This window comes from Papio anubis, chromosome 3, assembly GCF_008728515.1.
Source record: "Papio anubis isolate 15944 chromosome 3, Panubis1.0, whole genome shotgun sequence".
In the NCBI taxonomy this organism is placed as follows: domain Eukaryota; kingdom Metazoa; phylum Chordata; class Mammalia; order Primates; family Cercopithecidae; genus Papio; species Papio anubis.
In genome coordinates, this window is record NC_044978.1 from 100,236,220 (window position 1) to 100,255,876 (window position 19,657).

The 19,657-nt window shown below is 42.5% G+C and overlaps 1 protein-coding gene across 2 annotated transcripts in view; it reads left to right on the top strand.

The window, feature by feature from the left end:
- The first annotated feature begins 471 nt into the window (after positions 1 to 471).
- The window catches only part of CRACD (capping protein inhibiting regulator of actin dynamics), a 278,246-nt gene continuing 259,060 nt past the window's right edge, over positions 472 to 19,657 (top strand). The window contains exon 1 of one of the 2 annotated variants that reach the window (XM_009207055.4): positions 472 to 651. The gene's annotated coding sequence lies outside the window, so the exon portion shown is untranslated. The remainder of the gene's footprint in view (positions 652 to 19,657) is intronic. The other variant, XM_017958805.3, reaches the window with a different exon arrangement.

A 19,657-nucleotide genomic window follows, 5' to 3' on the forward strand; every position in this document is an offset into this window, starting at 1 on the left:
TCAGGAGTCCCAGTGCCATTTATTATGGTTGGGACTCCGCAGGGCGAAACTTCCCCTGGGTTCCCGGTATCTCTTATTAGTGTGGCTACTGCGCGTAACAGGGGCCGAATTCGCATCGTCCAATGTTCTTGCCCCACGCAGGATGAGCCTCGCTGTGAGCCCACCACTGTAACCTCAGACCCCACGCGTTCAGCCCTCCCTCGAGTCAGGCTTTGCAGAAGCCGGGGGGCACTGGTCAACCCCACGCCCCTCCTTTGGGCCCGCTCCGGGTTTCTGGGCACCCCTGGGGAGGGGAGCCATCCGGTGCGCGCCACTCCCGGAGGGCGCGAGAAGGAAGCAGGCGCCTCGCGCTCAGCGGTCCTTGGGCTAAGCCGGGCGGGGCGGCGGCGCGGGTCCGAGCGCCCGGGGCGCCGGCGGAGCATGTGACCACGCCTCGCGGGGCCGGGCGCGCAGTGCCGCGCGGTGGCGGCAGTGGGGAGAGCAATGGAGGCCACTGCCGACTGAGAGGCGGGTGCGCTGCTGGTGCTGCTGCCGCGGCGGCTGCTGATGCGGAGGCTGCAGCGCGCAGTGCCGCCGAGTCCGACGCCCGCCCGGGACCGCCGGTCGCCGGCCAGCCTCTCTGCCAGCCGGAGCGCCAGTCAGGGACCTCAGGTGAGCGCCTGCTCGGCCCGCGGCCGGAACCAGACAATGGGGACAGGGGCGGGCTTTTGCCCTCCACTCGCGCCCCTCTGGGCCGGGCCCCCGCGGCGCCCCGGGACTCCAGGGGACCTGGCCCCGGGGGCGTGGGCTCGGCGGGGCGGGCGGTGGACTTCAGGGCGGCGTCCCAGCGTGGGAGGTGCGGACCCTCCCCGAGGAACCTGCGCGCGGCTTGCGCGCCTTGGAACCTGCCGCCAGGCTGCGCCCCGGGAACTTGCGGAGAACATGGGACCTCGCCTGCCTTCTCCCCTTACCGCGCCTCGGCATCCTGTCCCCGGGTCCCTGGCTCGGTCCCGACCGCGGCGGGGGCCAGAGCCAGACCTCGCCGTCCGGGATCGCGGACGCTGTCCGGGCTGAGCCCTCTCCCCACCGCCCCCAGAGCTGCATTGCTTTGTTTAACCTCTGCCAGACCGTTTCGCACAAACTCTTGTTGCCCCAATTCTGATGAGCCGCCAGTTTGATGGCTGAGGCAAGACAAAGGTTTCCCCTGTTTACCAAGGGCCGGGGCCAGGAGACTGCGCGCTGCCCGTGGTGTAAAATGTGTTTTCCTTATCTTCGGCCAGGGCTTGTTGCGATGGTTTTCCTGGAGCTATAATCGTCCTTTCTTGCAGAGCTCTGTAGTGGCGAGATTGGACCTCCTAACCCTACGGATACGGTGGGTGGGGTATGGCTTTTCTTTTTTTTTTTTTTTCATGATTATCAGTAAACAGAAGCCGACTTTGAATTTTATAATATGTGTTCTTGAGTTAGAGACATCGTAATCATTTTCTGAATTCTGAATTTTAAGAGAGGATATATATTTCAAGACAGATTCAGTGGAGGGGGATGGGGAAGAAAACCTAGTAAGTACGACCATGTGTTTTGAAATTTTAATACGGTTTTAGGAATAATGGCTGGGAAACTGATCTGGTGTAGGTGAGGGAGGGAGGGAGTGTGTGTGTGTGCGTGTGTGTGTATGTGTGTGTATTGGGGGTGGTAAGTGGTGGTGGTGGCGAGGGAGTGGTTAGAATACAAAGGATAAGGCAGTTTTAGAAAAAGATTCTTAGTAAATATCCTGTGGCAAATTTTTGATTCATTAAGTGGTGAGTTAAATCAATGTTTCCTTTTAAAATCACCTATAGTAATTGTGAAATTGTATAAAAAATGGTTTACAGTTCTTTGGCATTGTTTGTGACTCAGGAATCTGAATAAAACAGTCAATTTTAAGTAATTTTTAGAAAGTAAACAAATAAAAGAGTCCTTCACTACTATCACCTTTATCCTTTGGGAAAAGGGAATCCTTGTTCAGTATATTCAAGAGAAAATTGCCTATATGAAAAAAATTTCAAAGGCAGCTTTGAAAAAGAAACATTTTGAAAAATGTAATATGGTTGCATTACAGATCACTTCACCTCAGAAGTGGGCAGGGAAAAAATCATGCTACTGGATCGCCCTTTCCACTGTTGATTATTTAAAATGCATTTTATTCAAAAGCTTAATTTTGCAGTCATCTCTAACACATTGAGAAACTTTCACTCTAAAGACTTAGCAGTACTTACCGACCACTGAATCTGGAGGAGGAAGCTAACACCAACTTGACAATAGGCAATTGGTGTGAGAAACAAAAGCTAGCTCTTCATAATAGTTCATAGTTCTTCATAAACTACAAAGCACTATAATAAATGGAAGTTATTATTATCACTAGATGAGGAAGCTGTGTCTTACAGTTTTTCTCTTACCCAATTTCAGACCAATTAGTTGACATTAATTTGAAATTCTCCAGGGCAAGAGACAATCTTTTAGTCTTTTTTTGTGGTCCATATTTCTGATCTGGCACACAGTAGGTGTTCAGTATGTAGTCGTGGAAAGAAAGAATGAATAGGTGAAAAAAATACAAGTGGTTAAAATGTGTACAGATGGAATTTGTTTATTTCTTTTTATTCAATGAACATTTACAGAAGGCCTACTGTGTGCCGAGAACTGTGCAGAGGTTTTCCACATATAGTTTATGAAAGCTTGGGGACCTTCCTTTTTCAGTCATAGTTGATGTGTGTTTCTTCCAAGAATGGGGCCTCTTGGGTGGTTTTTTTCATCGTTTTTAATCATCTCCGGTAACTGAGTAGCACAATAGAGCATTTCACTTGTTGTATGTGCATGTAGTTTCTCACAATGGCCTGTGGGGAGGCAGGGCAGATATTATCATTCCCGTTTTGTAGGTGAGGAAATCCAGACATGGCGAGATTAAATGACTTGCCAGCTCCTTGCCACTAAAGCAACAATGCCAGGGACAGAAGCTGGATCTCACGCCCAGAGCTTTCTCCCATGAATCACACAACCTTCTCCAGGAGACACTGTACCCCCAGAAAATCACACTGGAATTAGACCTCATGAGAAAGTCTACCTTTTGGGTAACTTTTACCTAAAGAAAAGGTACATTTTGCAACCTAGTACTTACGGGAGTGGTTAAATACACAAGTTCTCGAGGTAGGTGATTGAATTTGAGCATTGACTTTACTAGCTACTAGCTCTGCATCCTTGACAAATGATTTAATCTAAGCCTCAGTTTCCTCATCTGTAAAATGGAGGAAGTAATCCTACTTAGAACATTTTTGTGAGGATCAAATAAAATAATGTGGGCATAGCACAATGTTTAGTACAAACTAAGCACTCAGTGTCAGCTAATTTTTATTTTCATTATTTTAATGGCTTTTAAACTTTTTTTGTTTTTGTTTTTGTTTTTTAAGAGATGAGTTCTCACTGTGTTGCCCAGGCTGGTCTCAAGCAATCTTCCTGCCTTGGTCTCCCAAAATACTAGGATTACAGGTGTGAACCACTGCGCCCAGCCTAAACTTTTATTTTTGCACAGTAAGAGATGCATTTTACTTTGCCACCCAGTATACGATACGTTGTAAATATCTGTAATTTAAAAATTCATGAAGTAATGCTTAGACTTGGAATGTGCAGTGCATTCTTACATTTTTTATTCTATTTTATTTAAAAAATGCTGGTTGAGATCGCTAAATGATTTCACATCCCATTAATGGGTCAGGAACTACACTTTGAAAAGCACTTATGAAGGATAATCAGGTTAAGTGCATTTAAGAAAACTCTGTTGTTGAATCTTTATATTTTTTTCTTCGAATGGTTTACAACATCAGTTGGAATTTGAATACTAAATTACACTTAAAAATAGGTTCTTAAACATTTCTTGGGAATTACGATCATGTACTGAGTATTTATCATGGTCATGTTACTGTGTGCTAAGCAGTCTATTTATATATGTTATCTAATTTAGTTCTCACAACAGCCCTATAAGTAGGCCTTGTGTTTACATTTGATAATTGAAATTAAGACGCAGAGAGTTTTTTATTAACTTGCCCAAGGTCCTAAATTTAGAGAGGGATGAAGCAAAGATTCAAACTGAGTTCTCTCTGATCCTAAAACCTGTCTGCCCTCTTAACCCCCACAGCTTTCTGATGTTCCCTTATAGTGATTTCTGAAGATGTTTCCTTCCTTCCTTAACATAAATTTGAATGTCGATATTGAGAATTTACATTGTGGTACATCTTTTATAGTTTCCTTTGAAATGACTCATTTCAAGTCAGTTTTCAACTTGGGGAAGTTAAGGAAGCATAATGTAATTCTTTCTGGCTTTAGCTGGTCTTTGATGTAAATATTTTGTAATAGCTTCTCAGGTTTTTGTGATAGAGTCAATTAATTGGTCATTTTTATTGAGCACCCAAAGGTTTAATATATCTTCCTTAGAGACATGAAATAGCTGTGTAACTATAAAAAGACTTCATTACGAATGAATGTCAGCTTTTGTTAAGGCACAAAATGAAGCCTTACGAGCTACAAAAGAGTACTTTATAGTGTATTGATTGGTCTTAAAATCACAAGGCAGTAAAAGTATTTACTTTGTAAAGTACTTTAAGAAACCACCACCAACTATCCTATTATCATTTATTTTTTGTTTGGTTTTTCAGTTCTTTACACATTTCCTATGTGTATTTCTAGCAGTATTTTAATTTTAATATTTTGATATTTCTAGGACTTCCCTCTTTGAAACATATTATCAAGAAGAATTAAGGTATTTTTAAGGAAATATATTTTATAAATAATACTTAGAATACACAAATAGATGCTTTTATATAATAAAGGCAAATTTCACTTTTTTTTGCATTTACACTCTTACGGTGTCTGGTTTGCATTATTGCTATTATATGTAGGAGTGTAACTCATAAATAACGTGATTACCAGGCGCCTAAAAATGTATAAATATGTCACTGCTCTTGCATTATAGCTTGGGATACTCCTATGTGCATGGGGCTTTAAACTTTTAACCATATATTTAAACAGTTTATTTGTTGAATTAAGGTTAGTGTTTTCAAAGCTGACAATTTAAAAATCTGAATTTGTGTAGATCATGATGATATGTTAGACAAAGAACAGCAGTTTCATGGTTTATGTGGTTTGAATAGCCATATGTTTCTGTTCATCAGTCATTTTTTATTAAGATGTGATGTAAACAAATATAGATATAGTTGCATTTATTTTTGAACATCAGATTTCATCCTTAGGCTGGCCCTCAAAATATTACTTTGCAGCTAATGATATTGTGGACAGTTGCAGCAAGCCTGTGTTTTATGCTTATTTTATTAATTCTGTCTACCACTTGACCCTTAGTGGATTGTTACAGTTTTTGTGAGCATCAGGACATGGCCCACCTATTGAATGGTCATTGTCATTTGTATGTTCAGGCAGATACAAAACTTGGCTACCTTTACATTTTGTGTCCTGTTTATTCTTTTATTCATTTGTGTTTTTTTAAAATTTATTTATTAGGGTCTTGCTCTGTCACCCAGACTGGAGTGCAGTGATGTAACCATGGCTCACTGCAGCCTCTACCTCCTGGGCTCAAGTGATCCTCCTAGCTCAGCCTCCTGAATAGCTGGGACCACAGGCACATGCCACCACATCTGGTTATTATTTTTTATAGAGATGTGGTCTCTCTCTGTTTCCTAGGCTGGTCATGAACTCTTGGGTTCAAGTGATCTACCTACCTTGCCTCAGCCTCCCAAAGTGCTGGGATTGCAAGCATGAGCTGCCACTCAGGGGCTCCTTTTTATCCTGATGTGAAAATTCATAGAAATAAGAACAAAATCAATGTAGATATTAATTTGTTCTGGTGGCTTTAAGGCAGATGCATATGCATATTTTAGGTTTACATAGATGTATAATTTTCACATATATATGAGAAGTGCCAGATTATAAACTCTTCTCTAAAGTAAAAAAATACATTTTAAGTAACTTTGTGGAAAAGAAAAACTGAGTAACAACCCTGAAGAGATGTTTTTATAGTCCCACGTTATCAGACATATTTAAGAAGCCAAATAGAACAACCATATGTAAAAGCTTTTATATGTGAAAAAGTGATACCATTTAAAATGTCAAAAATGGAAACATAAATATTTCAGTCAGATTTTAACATCTTCACCAAGTCTTTCAGGTGTTTTTAGTGTTTTTCAAGTGGCGTACTTTGGGGATTAAGATGAAATGTCAAAAAACTTGCTTTTGAAACTGGTACTGTATTCAATATGAAGTGAGGAAAAGACAGAAACTGCATCCCTGAAACACTGTAAAAAATATTTCAATCAGAAGTAAATACTTAGTCCACTAGAAACGGTTGTTAGAATGGAATTTAAGAGCAGGTAGCAACTGCTAAGAGGAATTCAAAAAAGGAAGGACAACTTGCTAAAAAGGCATTTTGGTTTGTACCAGGGAAGGTAAGAACGACCTTATCTGGAGGCCCAGTGGCCTCACCCCACTCACCTGGGGAGGGATTGGCTGGCAAGAAGGAAGATAAGGAGACAGGGAGGGGGAAACAGGTTACCTGAAAACTTTATTATTTAAATCTAGGATAAGCCGGATTCAAGGAATAATCTGTGAAAATTCTAGTATATAATTGTTAACCCTTTGTTAACAATGGGCTGTTTCCTCACTTGGGAGAAATTAAAAGGAGAGGCCATAGTCCCAAGATCACCATTTTTGAAAGAGGAAGCATCATTACTCCAAACGCCATTGCCAATACCATTTATGGTCTCAGGTGGGGGCCACAGCTAATGTTCTTAGGGAAGACTGTGACAGATCAGCAGGGCTGTTAAGACACTGCTGAATTCCAGGCTGCCCTAAATGATTGCAGTCAGGATTTTTCTTCATTTTGAAAAGTTTTTAGTACATTTAGAATGACTTTTTCTCCACCAGAGTGTCATTGTGACAGAGGCAGTGGTCTTTCCTGGCTTTATTTATGATGCAGCTGGCCATGCAAGTTTGTGATGGGTTAACTGTCTTCTAGAGTTAATGAGGTCAGGGTCACAGGTTCAATTCTTGGGAAGGCCAGTTAGCTTTGCTTTGTTCTGTGAGCGCAAATTGTACTCTTAACCCAGGCCAGCCATCTGGTGAAGGCAGATCATTGATCACAAAGGCATTAATAAGCAAGACAGTGTGGGAGCAGCAGCCTGAACCTTTCTCATAGATGTTGAGTAATTAGAGAAACAATTCCAAAAGCATGTGCACGTTTGTATTATTTTTATAGCATGATCTTAATAGATAGAAGATAACATGGTTATCAAATATTTTTCTTTGCCATTTCTGTTGAACTTTCATCTGAACAGTTGTCTTTTCAAGTTATGATTTTTGAGCTGTCTCATTCATTCAGTAGTTACACTTATGTTCTGAGTATTCTTAATCTCCCTGGAGGTTTGTAGGACAGTGACTGTGGCAGTGAGAACAGTCATGCTAAAAGCAGTACATCAGACCACTTGGTTGTTTACAAATCCAATTCCACTGAATTTAAAAAGTTTTAAAAAAGTAAAACACCATTTTGAATGGGGATGAACAGACTAGGAATTTTAAGAAAATGCTTTATACTTGTTCTAAGTAGACCTCCATCTGAAAATCTGTCATTCCTTTTATTAAAATAACTTCTAGTGTTAAGAGAGATATCAGAGATCACCTAGGCCTGTGCTGCCCTATGCAGTCCTGCTGGTCCCGTGTGGCTAGTCCGAATGGAGATGTGCTGTCAATTTAAATACATACTAGGGCCAGCGCTGTGGCTCACACCTGTAATCTCAGCCTTTGGGAGGCCAAGGCCAGGAATTCTAGACTAGCTGGGCAACATGGCAAAACCCTGTCTCTATCAAAAAAAAAACAAAAAACCCTCCCCCTGAAAAACCGAAGTTAACTGGATATGGCGATGCGTGTCTGTGGTCCCAGTTACTTGGGGCTGAGGTGGGAGGATTGCTTGAGCTTAGGAGGTTGAGGCTACAGTGAGCCTGTCTCCAAAATAAAATAAAATAATAAAATAAAATAAATAAAATAAAATAAAATAAAATAAATAAAATAAAATAAAATAAAATAAATAAAATAAAATAAAATAAAATAAAATAAAATAAAAAATAGTGCTGGGCCCCGTAGCTCATGCCTATAATCCCAACACTTTAGGAGGCTGAGGCAGGTGGATCCCTTGAGCCCAGGAATTGGAGACCAGCCTGGGCAACAAGGTAAAGCTTCGTCTCTATTTTCTTTTTTAAAAAAACAATGTACTGGATTTGAAACATTTGGTGTGAAAAGAGAATGCAAAATATGGCATTAATAGTTTTTTAATGTTGATCCCATGTTGAAGTAATAGCTTTGACTATGTTGGATTGAATAAAATATTGTTAAAATTAATTTTACCATTTTTTACTTTTAAAATATTATCTACTGAGAAATTTAAAATTACATATTTGGCTGACATTTGTGGCTTGCATTATGTTTCTGTTGGGCAGTGCTGGTCTAGTCCCACCCTCATTTTACTGATGAGAAGGCTAAGGCTCAGAGGTGAAGTAACTGAGCTGAATTCTTTCCATTGCCTGTAGTCTCTCCCTGCTAATAGGTTAGGGGCTCAGGAAGAATGGAACTCTAAACCACAAGAGGACCATTTAGTGCATGGCAGTTGTATGTTGCAAGATATGTGCCTAAGCCATTGCCTGTTAGTTGTGTGTGTGTATGTGTATATTCCCTGTGCCAGTTGTGTGTGTACACACATACACAGGGTGGAGGGCTTTGTTTATTTATAATGTTGATGTTTAGGCTTAGTTTTACCTTCCTCTGTAGGTCAGAGGTCTTGCATTAAAATATTAGACATTAACAGTTGTGACAGGGGTAAATAAGATATGGTGCTCATATAAGTCAGCACTTTCATGTACTTCTTATTACCAAGAGCATTTCAGATAGGTTTTTTTTTTTTTTTTTTTTTTTTTTTGAGATGGAGTCTCACTCTGTCACTCTGGCTAGAATGCAGTGGCACAGTCTCAGCTCACTGCAACCTCTGTCCCCTAGGTTCAAGTGATTCTCCTGCCTCAGCCTCCCAAGTAGGTGGAATTACAGGTGTGCGCCACCACACCCGGCTCATTTTTTGTATTTTTAATAGAGATGGGGTTTCACCATGTTTGCCAAGCTGGTCTTGAACTCCTGACATCAAGTGATCCACCCACCTGAGCCTCCCAAAGTGCTAGGATTACAGGCATGAGCCACAGTGCCGGGGTGCAGTGGCACCATCTTGGCTCACTGCAGCCTCCACCTCTCAGGTTCAAGCGATTCTTCTGCCTCACCCTCCTGAGTACCTGGGATTACACGCCTGGCTAATTTTTGTATTTTCAGTAGAGATGAGGTTTCATCATGTTGGCCAGGCTGGTCTCGAACTCTTGTGCTCAAGCCATCCCCCTCCTTGGCCTCCCAGAGTGCTGGGATTACAGGTGTGAGCCACCGCACCTGGCCTCAGATAGTTTTGAGATAGCCTTGATGGACAAAGCAGCAATGCTTTCAGGCTGAATCATTTCTGAAAGGAGGAGAGCTGAGATGAAGGGAGGTTGTTTGTGTGTGTTCTGAAGAAAGCATATGAACCATGAGTGACTTGTTTTTTAACCACAGATGCTCCTGACATTCCAATCTGGAAAGAATAACCAGGGTTGGCTGGTGCAAAAGCCATGACCTCAGAATGTAGGCTTCCTGTCAGTTTTGTGAGCATAATGGTCTTTAACTAGCAAGATAAAGAGGAGGAGAACTTCATGATCAAAATATTTTGTCTGCTATTTTTAGTTGAGATTTTTATTTCCTAATCAACATAGGCAGCTCACATATGACTGTAGTGATTAGCATCTTAAAGATGCAGCTTCTGCTCTAGACTTTCTTTTTGGCCCATGCAGAGTCCCAAGTCACTTAATTTGTTATCAGTGGCCCAGTGACAACTAGTGAACAACAGTTTTGTCAGAGAACCTCTGACACTTCAATTAATTTCATAATCCATACTAGATATTAACCTTTATGAATTTGTCCATTTAGAAGGGCCACTGTACATTGTGAAGGTTGGTGGAATGTTGGTTTATAAAAATATTTACAGATTATCATCTTTCTTTTTTTTGTCTGTTACAAACAACCCCGGTTGATCTTGGATATACACAAATAAAGCAAGACAGCAATCTCTGAATTGTTACCTTCAAGCAGGCAAAATAAGTAACTGTGTCCTTTGTTTTGAAGTTTAATGAAGATTTCCAGTGAGGCTTGGTGGTGCCTGTCCGTAGTCCCAGCTACTCAGGAGGCTGAGGTGGGTGGATCACTTGAGCCTGGGAGTTTGAGACCAGCCTAGGCAACAAGACCAAACCCTACCTCTATAAAACGGACAAACAAACCAACCAACAAACAAAAAACAAACACCCCCCCCCCCCCCCCCCCCCCCACACACAAATTGGCTGGGCATGGTGGTGTGCATCTGTGGTCCCAGCTACTCTGGAAGGTTGAGGCTACAGTGAGCCGAGATTATGCCACTGAACTCCAGCCTGGGTGACAGAATGATACCTTGTCTCAAAAAAAGAAAAGAAAATTTCCATGTCCATCCACATCCCACTCAGCCAGGCATGATAAACCCATTTTCTCTCATGTCAACAAACCTGTACTGAACATATACCATGTATTGGGTGCCATGGTCGTAGTATGACAAGAACAGGAGTTGGAGAAGTACAGATTGCTTGAATGTGACAATGGTAGGTCTCAGCCCAAAGTATTTTGCTGTGCTTTCTTTTTTTTCTTTTTTGAGACAGGGTCTCACTCTGTCGCCCAGGCTTGAATGCAGTGGCATGATCTCAGTTTACTGCAACCTCCACCTCCCAGGTTCAAGCGATTCTTGTGCCTCAGCTTCTCGAGTAGCTGGGATTATAGGCATGCGCCACCACGCCTGGCTAATTTTTGTATTTTTAGTAGAGAAGGAATTTTGCCATGTTGGCCAGGCTGGTCTCGAACTCTTGGCCTCAAGTGATCCGCCTGCCTCGGCCTCCCAAAGTGCTGGGGTTACAGGTGTGAGCCACTGCACCTGGCCTGTAACTTCTAACTTGGAAAAAGAAAATACGGCATTCTTGCATAGTTGCCGAACAAATACATTATGAAGTGTGCTTTTTCAGAATTTGCTAGCTGATTTCATGGGCTGCCATGTTTAATGACATATCCCTTTTCTAACAGTATCAGATTTCGTTCCTTTGGGTTACTGGGGCAGTCAGTTAGGACGTTGGGAGTCGTACTGAACGTGGAGGAGTGGCGCGTGTCCTGTTTCCTTCTCGCCTCCCTACTCCAGCTGTTGATGCCAGGTACTGTGGAGTTGCTAGAGAATGTAAAAATAAAGAACTCATAGTCCATCTAGTAAAGAAGAAAGGGCTGAATTTCAAGTGGACTGCAGTGAACAAAGTGCTGTGAGAGCACAGGGAGGCAGTGAGTACTGGTGATAGGGTAGAATAGGGGAAGATCAGGAGGAAGCTCACAGGGGAAGTGATATTTGAGCTGGGCCTTGGAGAAGGAGTAGAAATGTACAGATGGAGACGGGGTGGAGAGGTATGCCAAAGGTAGGGGCAGAGCGAGCAAAAATTTGGGAAGCATGGTAGCTCTGGTGTAGTGAGGTGGCAGGAACGTCAGGCATGGAGGGGAGGGGCAGGAGACAAGACTAGAAAAGTGGGCCAGGAACAATTTGGAGAGATTGAAAAGACAGAAGAGTGCTGCAATGGACGGAATGTTTTTGTCTCCCCAAAATTCATATGTTGAGATCCTAAGCCCCAAGGTGATGGTATTAGGAAGTGGGGCATTTGGGAGGTGATTATAATGGTTGTGAGGGTGGAATCCTGATGAACAGGATAAGTGCCCTTATAAAAGAGACCAGAGAGAGCTCCCTCACCTGTTCAACCATGTGGGACACAGCAAGACTATACCATCTATAAGCCAGGAAATGGACCTTCACCGGATGTCAAATCTGCCAGCTCCTTGGTCTTGGACTTCCCAGCCTCCAGAACTGTGAGAAGTAGATTTCTGTTGTTTATAAGCCACCCAGTCAATGATATTTTGTTACAGCAGCCTGTATAAACTAAGACCAGTACTGACACTTGGGTAATGGAGAGCTGTCAGAGCAGGGAGCAGCATAATCACATTGACTTTGAAGGGTGATTAGGAGTTAAGAGACCTGGCTCTAAGGCCCGGCTTTTTCTTCACTTTTCTGAGCATCAAATCTCTCTCTCTCTCTCTCTCTCTCTCTCTCTCTCTCTCTTTTGAGGCAAGGTCTTGCTCTGTCACCCAGGCTGGAGTACAGTGGCGCAATCATGGCGCACAGCAGCCTCGACCTCCTGGGCTCAAGGGATCCTCCTACCTCAGCCTCCCAAGTAGCTGGGACTATAGGCACTCACCACCATGCCCGCTAGTTTTTGTAATTTTTTTGTAGACATGGGGTCTTGCCATGTTGCCTAAGATAGTCTTGAACTCCTGGCGTCAAGTGATCCACCTGCCTTGGCCTCCCAAACTGCTGGGATTATAGACATGAGCGCTACTATGCCTGGCCCAAATATCTCATGTATTAGGTGAAAGAGTGGGGCAAGTATTATCTAGTTGGCTAGTAAACAGATAACAGTAATTTCCACGTTACTCTGTGTAAGTCACTGTTGTGGGTATTGGGATACAGACAGGATCCCTGCACCGTGGGGATGACATTCTGGTGGGAGGGAGAGATAATAAACAGTGGCAAATTGTGTATGTATACATAAGTATATAATATACCATCAGGTTGTGGTAAGTGCTATAAAGAAAGTAAAGCCAGGTGAATGGAGTAAAAAGTAGTGCTGTTTCTAGATTGAGTAGCCCAGAGTGCTTTGAATAGAATAGATGCCACAAGAATATTTGGAATCTCTTCCAGATCCAGCATTGTAGGTCTAATTAAGTGAAAAGTTATGGGAATTCAGTCTCTTCAACATTGATTAAAATCAGTTTTCAAATAGATGTAGTTGTTAGAGTTTGGATTAGTTCCACCAACATGGTTGCTGACGGGCAGAATGTTTTTTGCACTTCCATCTTTCAAATAGCTTAAGTACAGCATCATCTCATTTTAAAAAACAGTTTCTTCAATGTCATGAAAAAAATACCACTTGTGTTGGTAATTTGGATCCTACTTCTTTTTTCTCAGCACATTATTCATCCCAAATTTTGAGGCTTGTGGAAGGAGGAAGATGCTGACATTTAAGCAACCAGATTTAAGGCAGTTGTTCAATATATTAAGTAGCTCTTCTAAGTTATTTTAATATAAATTAAAATTAAATGGGAGCTCTGGGACAGCCCTGTTTTAATTACAATTGGAATGCATCTTAGGAGACCATTCTGCCTCTTATAATCATAACAGTGTCATTATGATTTTTTTAAGAAGAATCACTAATTAGCCGGGTCTATCCTGAGGTCTTAGAGTTTGGTTTATAGATGATTCTTGTTGAATCAAGTGGAAGGCTGAGCCATGTGAACATTCATCCTTGGCCCTAAACCTTTTTCTTGGTGATACAAAATGGTTCAGCAGTAATCAGCAGTAGAAAGGTATGCTTAAAACCGGCTTTTTCTTTATGTGAGATACCAGGTTGAGCAAACTGGATTTACCTTTCATTGAGGATTATTCACGTGGAATTTTAAATGGATTTCCTACAAATTCTGTTCACAGTGTTGGGAAGCTATAGTGGTAGACTGTAGTTTCTGAGCTAACGTAAGATGTGATCTCTGACCTTCTGCTGACATGGAATCCAGGTTATGTTGCTTTGTTTCCTTGGATGGGAGTTCACAGTGAAACTAGCCGTGCCTGAATTATTTAATTCATCTTCTCCTTGAAGACGGTTGCAAGGAATTTTTATAGAACCGAATGCCTTACAAATTTGGGGCTTGCAAATGTATTTCTGTTCTTTCTTCATTTTCCCTTTTGCTGAAGATAGAAACACCTCCTGGGTCTTTGGTTCAGCCTGCTGTTGTTTACAGTCCCTGCTGTAGATTACCTCACTCTGCCAGTCCCTGTCGTCATGTGATTTATCTTTTTAAAATTAAATTCTCATCATAATTCCCTCAGGCATCTGTCTTCCTCAGAAAGTTTGGTTATTTTATATAGAACTTAAGCAAAGAAGGGAGGAAGAAAGGAAAGGAAGGAAGGAAGGGAAGAAGGAAAGATGAAAAGAAGTTCTGTTTGGATACTGTGCTAACAAGTCATATTGGGCTTGTTTATTTCTACATTTATTTACTACATTTCTAGTATTCTTGTTTTTTTCCTTCAAATGTTAATTTTTTTTTTTTTTTTTTTTTTTTTTTGAGACAAGGTCATACTCTGTTGCCCAGGCTGGTGTGCAGTGGTGCGATCATGGCTCACTACAGCCTGGACCTCCTGGGCTCAAGTGATTCTTCTGCCTCAGCCTCTCAAGTAGCTGGGATCACAGGTGTGAACCACTGTGCCCAGCCAAAAAATTTTGTTATTGTGATAAAATATATATAACAGAAATTACCACCTTAAACATTTTTAAGTGGACAGTTCATTGGCATTAAGTATATTCACAGTGTCAAGCAGGCATCACCACTGTCCATTTCCAGAACTTTTTCATCATCTCAAATAGAAATTCTGAGGCCGGGCGCGGTGGCTCAAGCCTGTAATCCCAGCACTTTGGGAGGCCGAGACGGGCGGATCACAAGGTCAGGAGATCGAGACCATCCTGGCTAACCCAGTGAAACCCCGTCTCTACTAAAAAATACAAAAAACTAGCCGGGCGAGGTGGCGGGCGCCTGTAGTCCCAGCTACTTGGGAGGCTGAGGCAGGAGAATGGCGTGAACCTGGGAGGCGGAGCTTGCAGTGAGCTGAGATCCGGCCACTGCACTCCAGCCTGGGTGACAGAGCAAGACTCCGTCTAAAAAAAAAAAAAAAAAAAAAAAAAAAAGAAATTCTGAACCCATTAAACAACAACTCCTCATTGCTTACCAGGGGCAGCCCCTGGTAACCTCTGTTCTGTTTTCTGTCTCTATGGATTTGCCTGTTACATAACTGGGATCTCACATAAGTGGGATCATAGAATGTGTGTCTCATTTCAGGTCACATGTTTTTAAGGTTCATCCATGTTGCAGCATCAGATTCCATTGTATGACTTTCTTAAAAAAATGAAATTTTCTGTTGATAAATATTTGGGTTGTTTCCACCTTTGGGCTACTCTGAGTAATGCTGCTGTGAACGTTGGCGTACAGATATCTGAGTTCTGCTTTCTCTCCTTTTGGATATATATGAAGGAATGGAATTGCTGGATCAAATTGTAATTTTATTTGTAATCAAATTGTAATCAAATTGTAATTGTAATTGTAATTTTTACATTTTGAGGATCCATTAAATGTCCTCAAATGGTGCAGCAACTGCACCATTTTACCTTCCCAACAGCAATGTACACACAGCATTTCAATTTCTCTATATCCTCACCAATTCTTGTTTCCTGCCTTTTGATAATAGCCATCCTAATGGATGTGAAGTGGTGTCTCAGTTTGGTTTTGATTTGCAACTCCCTGATGGCTAATGATGTGTGCTTATTGGCGATAAGTATAGCTTCTTAGGAGAAACGTCTGTTCAAGTCCTTCGCCCATTTTTGAATGGGGTTGTTTATTTGTCGTCGAGTTGTAGGAATTCTTTATGTATTCTGGGCATCAATCAGTCTTTTTTTTTTTTTTTGAAATGGAGTCTTGCTCTGTCACCCAGGCTGGAGTGCAGCGACATGATCTCAGCTCACTGCAACCTCTGCCTCCCAGGTTCAAGCAATTCTCCTGTCTCAGCCTCCGAAGTAGCTGGGACTATAGGCTCATGCTACCATGCCTGGCTAATTTTTGTATTTTTAGTAGAGATGGGGTTTCACCATATTGGTCAGGCTGGTCTCAAAATCCTCACCTCAGGTGATCCACCTCCCTCAGCCTCCCAAAGTGCTGAGAGTACAGGCATGAGCCACTGCGCCCAGCACCATGAGTCTTTATGATCACACAGGGACTGTTACTTTCCAAGATTCACCACCTGCCCTCTGTAGTTACTTGTTTGTGGGGCGAGGCTTCTGGGAAAAGTACCTCAGCCTTTTCCTTGTGTCATGCAGGAACTGACTCCTTGCCCTGACTCCTTGGTAGTATCTGCAACCTCCAGTGAGGTACAGTGTAGAGCAGTTCAGCTTCAGCTAAGTGTGCACTCACTGTCTTGGTTCACTTGCTGGACTCATGGCCCACTGTTTTTTTTGTTGTTGTTGTTGCTATTGTTATTTTTAATTGTGGTACAATACACGTGCCACAAACTACTATTTTACCCATTTTTAAGTGTACTATTCAGTGGGATTAAGTATATTCAGTGTTGTCTAACCATCATCACTGCCCATCCCTTGAACTTGTTCATTATCCCGAACTGAAACTCTATACCTGTTAAACAATGGGAACAGTGGGTTTACCTATCATCCCCTCCCCTCAGCCCCTGGCAGTCTCTATTCTACTTTCTGTGTCTGTGAATTTGCCTATTCTTGGTTCCGTCATGTAGATGGGGTCATTCAATATGTGTCCTTTTGTATCTGACTGGTTTCATACAGCATCATCTTTTCAGGGTTCATTCACGTGGTAGCATGTATCAGAACTTTATTCCTTTTTCATGGCTAAATAATATTCTATTGTATGGATACCTCACATTTTATTTATCCATATTCATCTGATGATGGACATTTGAGTTGTTTCTGCCTTTTATCAGTTATGAACAGTGCTTCAGTCAGCTAGTTCTGAGGATGCTCCCAGGATGCTCTACATTGCAGAGCAGAGGCTGTGGCTCTCCGTAACACCCCAAGGCAGCCACTGCAGTTGGTTAGTTTTGAATACCCCAGCAAGAGATAAGAAGTCTCACAACTGTATTATTACTTCTCTCTTTAAGGGTTTTTTGGAGCTTTCCTAAGTACATCAAAACTTAGCATTCTACACGAGGAGTTTTTCATCATAGCTTGTGGTCAGAAGCTTATCTAAAATCACAGGTGTGGTGGCTCATGGCTGTAATCCAAGCGCTTTGAGAGGCTGCGGTTGGAGGATCACTTGAGTCCAGGAGTTGGAGGCTACTGTGAGCTATGTTCGTGCCACTGCACTCCAGCTTGGGCAACAGAGCAAGCCCCTGTCTCAGAAATAACTAAAGAAACAAATACAAGAATTAAATAAATAAATAAAATTGTAATTGCAGTCCTCATTCTGTCATATGGGGAAGAGAGGCAGGTGGCAGGTGGAGAATAGTGGTGGTGACACTCTGTAGTAAACAGGATTGTTCTGCTCTGGCCCTATATGTCTGCCTGGAACCCTTTAGCTCTCCCCACCACACCACACAGGCAGCACACAAAGTACAGGGAAGGCCTGTCTCAGTGCTATGCACATGGAAAAGGCCATATAAATAGCATGCTGAATCCTGCAGGAAATAATGAATGAATGAATGCATGCGCACAGGGTAGGTGGGTATTATATGTGACTGAAAAACAGCCTAGAAGAGGAAGGAAGATGGTGATAGGAGAAAACAGGGAAAAGTAAATGGCTTAAGATAATGGAGAGTAAAGATCAGAGCCAGATGCATTTAAGTTAATTAATTAATTCTTAATTTAAAGAATTAGCCAAGATGGTTCAGAGGGAAAGTTGTAAAATAGAACAGGGCTTGCCTAGGTCCCAAGATTATACAAGAGCCTTTTGCATTTTCAGAAAAGAATTGAAGTCTTCATCTAGGAGCCTCTGTTTCTTATAGAATATTAGGAATAGAAAATGGGAATCCAGAAGACAAAAAAAAATTAAGACAAAACTAAGATATATGATTCTTCTCCATAGAAAATCTGGAAGAAGGAGAAGAGGATTTATTAGAGATGGGGAAGGTGAGAAAGGCTGAGTATCACAGATAAGGAGCTCTTGGGGGCAGCTAGTGTGACTTTGTGCTGAAGAATTTGGCCTGCCCCAAAACATGCCGCATAATATTTAAATTTCCATCATTTGATTCACTTCTTTGGATCTGGATACCTGTCTGTAAAGGGTTCCTCTTAAAAATCTAATTCTTTGCCTGGGAGGAATAGCCTGTTATTAGCGTGGATCCATGTATTTAATTAGCATTCATCAGCTAACAAAAAAACAGGTCTTGGTTCTGCGCTTCATTTGCATGACAAGTTTAGTTTTCTCCACTTCATTTTTTTTTTTTTTTTTTTGCTCTGTCACCCAGGCTGGAGTGCAATGGCATGGTCTTGGCTTACTGCAACCTCCACCTCCCGGGTTCAAGCGATTCTCCTGCCTTAGCCTCCTGGGTAGCTGGGATTACAGGAGCGCAACACCATGTCCAGCTAATTTTTGTATTTTTAGTGGAGATGGGGTTTCACCGTGTTGGCCAGGCTGGTTTCGAACTCCTTACCTCAGGTGATCCACCTACCTCGGCCTCCCAAAGTGCTGGGATTACTGGTGTGAGCCACCATGCCCGGCCGTCTACTTCATTTTTCAGACCAAATGGTTGCATTGCATTCTCTCATTCATTCAAAAATATTTAGTGAGTGTTTACTCTGTGGCCAGAGGTCATTTTAGATCCTGGAGATGTCCTTGCCCTCATGGACCTCACATTCCAGTGTGTATGTGAGGTTGCAGGCAGCAAATGGATAAGAGAGATCATATTTTAGGTCATGGCCCAGAGTTGGGGAAAGAAAGGCAGGGAAGAAGGATCAGGCATAGGAGGTTGGGAAGATGGTGGTGGTGGTGGCTTTGGATAGGATGGTCAGGAACAGCGTCTCTGAGAAGCTGACATTCGAACAAAGCGCTGCAGGCAGTAGAAGAGCGAGAAGTCCTGTGGTGATCTGGGGAAAAGGCATTTCAGAGGGAAGGAACAGCAAGTGTAACGGGCCAAGGCCAAGCCTACCTGCCAGATCTAAGCAACAACAGGGAGCCGCTGTGGCCTGAGGGGAGGGAATGGTGGGGACAGTGGGAGACGAGGTCTGAGGAAACCAGGATCAGACTCTATAGGGCCTGGAGGGCCATCAGAAGGACTTTGGCTTTTACTCCAGATGAGACAGGCAGACTTTGGAGGATTTTAAGCACAGAGTGACATGATCTGACATACTTTCCAAGGATCTGTCTAGTATTGAAAATGGACTTTAGGGGAAGGAGCATAAGAGCAGGGAGACCGTTTACTTAGAAGGATACTAGCAGCTTGGACCAGAGCAATAGTGATGGAGAAGGGTCAGATTCTGAACATATTTTGGAGTTAGAACCAATAGGATTTACTTGCAGTTTGGACGTGGGGTGTGAGAGAATCAAAGATGATGCTAAGGTTTTTGCCCTGACTGTGGTGGTAGGACTACAGTGGGGTATGGATTTTGTGCATAAAGATCTGGAGTTTGATTTTGGACAGTTTAAGTGCCATGGTGGGCTGAATAGTGACTCTCCCCTGCTCCCTGAGACTCATGTCCACTTGGAACTTTAGAATATGGCCATATTTGGAGGTAAGGTCTTTGCAGATATAATTGGTTAAAATCTTGGGATAGAATCATCCTGGATTTATGGTGAGTCCTAAATCCAGTGACTGGTGTCCCTGTAAAAGGAGAATAGGACACAGAGACAGAGAAGG